The sequence below is a fragment of the Colobus angolensis genome, unplaced genomic scaffold (assembly GCF_000951035.1).
Source record: "Colobus angolensis palliatus isolate OR3802 unplaced genomic scaffold, Cang.pa_1.0 Scaffold30, whole genome shotgun sequence".
NCBI classification, from domain to species: domain Eukaryota; kingdom Metazoa; phylum Chordata; class Mammalia; order Primates; family Cercopithecidae; genus Colobus; species Colobus angolensis.
In genome coordinates this window covers 5,757,665-5,761,549 of record NW_012116266.1, presented here as the reverse complement: position 1 = coordinate 5,761,549, position 3,885 = coordinate 5,757,665, and the positions used below count along the sequence as shown (strand labels likewise).

The 3,885-nt window shown below is 34.5% G+C and overlaps 1 protein-coding gene across 1 annotated transcript in view; it reads left to right on the top strand.

The window, feature by feature from the left end:
• NBEAL1 (neurobeachin-like 1) overlaps positions 1–3,885 on the top strand; it is a 206,959-nt gene that overhangs the window by 90,362 nt on the left and 112,712 nt on the right. The gene's annotated exons all lie outside the window — the stretch shown is intronic.

Genomic DNA, 3,885 nt, shown 5'->3' with positions numbered 1-3,885 from the left:
ATGAGGAAACCCCGTCTCTACTAAAAATACAAAAAAATTAGCCAGGCATGGTGGCGTATGCCTGTAATCCCAGCCACTCAGGAGACTGAGGCAGGAGAATTGATTGAACCCAGGAGGTGGAGGTTGCAGTGAGCCAAGACTGCACCATTGCACTCCAACCTGGGCAACAAGAGTGCAACTCCATCTCAAAAAAAGAAGAGAAAAGAAAAGAAGAAAATTGTATCTTCAGTAGCAAGGAGAAGAATTCAAAACCATTATCTAGTCTTTATGGCTGCTAAAATCTTGGTGTTTTTGACTGTTTCTTAGGGTAGATTTTTAGAAATACAGTTACTGGGTTAAAGAGTAAGAATGGTTTTAAAGATTCTTCTTACAGATTGCTATATTGCTTTCTGGAAAGATTTTACTCATTTTTACATTGACCAGTTTTATCTATTTGTTTCCCTTTACCTAAATATGAAATATTATTCTTTTAAAAAGACTTTGCTTGTAATAATGCCACCTTTCATTTGTTTTTTGTTTGTTTGTTTTTTTGAGTCAGAGTCTCGCTGTGTCACCTAGGCTGGAGTGTAGTGGCTCTATCTCTGCTCACTGCAACCTCCGCCTCCCAGGTTCAAGTGATTCTCCTGCCTCAGCCTCCCAAGTAGCTGGGACTACAGGCTAATTTTTCTATTTTTAGTAGGGACAGGGTTTCACCATGTTGGCCAGACGGGTCTCAACCTCCTGACCTCAGGTAATCCGCCCACCTCAGCCTCCCAAAGTGCTGGAATTATAGGCGTGAGCCACCATGCCCAGCCGACATCTTTCATTTGTTAAGTCTCTGTTATGTGCCAGATACTATGCTAATAAGCTAGTGTGGATTATGTCATTGAATATATATAGCTATTTGATGAGGTATTTTTCTCCCTGTTTTTGAGAAAAGCTTGGAGAAGTAGTTTTCCTTGAAATCAGACAGCCAATAAGTTGCAGAACCAAAATTCACACTCAGGTCTCTGATTCCAAGGCCTGTAGTGTATATATCAATTTATTGTTATGTTAAGCCTTATATATACTCTTGCATAACATATAATACCATACCTCTATGCAGTTTATTTTATATTGCATATTTCAGTATGTAACTCGACCTTTTGTTTTCTCATTTCTGAAATAATATAACTTCCTAAGAACCTTCTTCCTTAGGATGCTCTTAATAAATTCCTTTATAAATCTAACTGTCTCTCCCTTTGAATATCATTTGAATTTTCTTTCTCTGTACTCAAATTGTGGGCAAGGCGAAGGCCTTTTGGGATGCTGACTTTTATATACTGAGACTAAAACACTTGATTTCTTTAGTTTATTGGGAAGAGGGTAATGCCCATGTATGCTAGAGATAATATCAGTTTTCTTTTACAGAATATAAATGAATATAAATGAAGCTCAATTCTTGATGACTTTGGAGAATACTTTTAAACTAATGTTTTAACAAAATGTGTGGTCAGATAAATTTTGGAAATGCTGCACCCTGACCTCCCTTGTCAAAGTACACATTAGCATATTTGAGACTCTGAGAAGTACTTCTAGAAAGAACCATTTTTAAAGTTAGTTTGATAGCACTTCACAAACTTCCTTAACTATAGAACCATACTGGGTGTTATGTACTACAGTATCTTTAGTTTGTGTCAGTAACAGCTTTCCTTCTTTTTTGTGTGTATTAGTCCATTTTCATGCTGCTCATAAAGACATACCTGAGACTGGACAATTTGCAAAAGTTTAATGGACTCACAGTTTCATGTGGCTGAGGAAGCCTCACAATAATGGTGGAAGGTGAATGGCACGTCTCACATGGCATCAGACAAGAGAATAGAGCTTGTGCAGGGAAACTTCCCTTTATAATATAAAACCATCAGATCTCATGAGACTTAATCACTTACCACGAGAACTCCCACCAAGTTTCTCCCACAACACGCTGGAATTTGGGGAACTACAATTCAAGATGAGATTTGGGTGGGGACTCATATCACTGTGAGACATTCTCTGCTGATTCTTTAAGAATTTAGGAATATTAACTAATCCTAATTATTGCCATTGTTTGTTATTTTAGTAACTTTGAATTCCAAGAGAGAAATATCTAAACTACTATTAGTTCATAATCCAAAAAGTGAATAATCTTTAATTTCTAAAAGTGTAATATACTTCACAGGGGAATTCTTGGGTTTATTTTCAAGAGATATGGAAACCCATTTAAGCTTCATTGCTACTTGTAGGTAACAGTTTTAATGTTCTTTCTCCATTATTCTTGTCTCTGTTTTTAACAGCTGTTTTTAAATGCTAACAATAAGGTGGCAGACAAGAACGAGAAAGACCTTGCCAACAAATTACTGACAGAAATGAATGAGGACCAGGTATCTACATAGCCTGCATCTTGTTTCAGCTGAAGTCCAAAATCAGCCAATGGGAATAACTATTCCTGTGCTTTTCTTCTTATGTCCTAAAATACACAAACACTGTCAAATTCTAATATTCATTAATTATTTTTGAAAATTGCTAAAAAGTTAAAATAAAAATTGCTTTCATCTAAAGGATAAATATCTTGGTGGTTGATGCAAGCAATCAATACCATTCCCTCTATGTGTATATGGTCTTTTCAATTTGAGGAGATATAAAGTACAGGAATGGAATCTCAGTATCAATGCTGTCCACCTGGTGGTGACTTTTCTAAGCACTGTGGTATATTGGGACCTTAGGGCTTTCTTTGTGAATATGTATGGTCATTGTTAATATCTTGATTCTTTGCTTCTTATTGACAAGTGATGATTATAATTCAGTGGACAACCTGAATCTTGGAGGAAGGGAAGAAGATGCTGAACTCTCTGTTGATTTAGCATAAAACTTGACTTTTTGTATTCTAGAAATTCAAGTCTATTACAGGTATAATAAAGCAAAAATATGTAATTTATGTTGCTTCTTTCAATACATTAGGTAATTTAGTTTGAAAAAAAACTACCTTTAAAAATTGATGTTATTTTTCTCTTCCAAAATATTTGCAAGAAAACTTACATAATGTCTTTTATTAACATTGTGTTAATGTCCAAGTTTATAAATAGAATTTTTGTGTAATAAGAGATATTATCAGCTTATTTTTTATTCTATATGTGAAGTATCAGTTTACAGAGTACTGTTTTAGATTTCTTTATAAATGTTAATTCCTCTTAAGGCCTACTTATGTAGATTAATAAAACAATTATTATAGTCTCTTAGAGGTTCACATTACAATTCCAAATTGTAAGTGATTCTGTGCTTTCATGATTGTCTAACCCCGATATAACAGTCATGTTCAGTTTTTTAATATTCTTGATGTTAGTTTTTGTTTTTGCTATAAATACGCTGCCCTGGAATTTAACATATCTCTTCATTTTATTGACGCTTTAACAGTAATAGACAAAATTAGGCTAGTTTTTATTTTTTCATACAACTTTTAGGATTAAAAGTTGCCTTCTCAAAAACATGACAATGCTTAGAGATATGTATTTCATTTTCTGTGTCTGCCTCAAATTTTCCATTTTATATAAAAATAGATATATTTAATTGTTTATAAATATAATTAATTGGCGTATGCACATGCCATCTTATTTTTAACACAGGATTTGGAAACTAGATGAGCAAGATTATTTTAGCTGTTTTTTTATACATGCAAATGGAATTTAAACCTGGATCATTCAAGTGTAGTTTTGAAGGGAAATTAAAACATAATAGGATTTCTGGCTGGGCATGGTGGCTTACACCTGTAATTCCAGCACTTTGGGAGGCCGAGACGGGTGGATCACTTGAGGTCAGGAGTTCAAGACCAACCTGACCAATATGGAGAAACCCTGTCTCTACTAAAAATACAAAAATTAGCCAGGCGTGGTG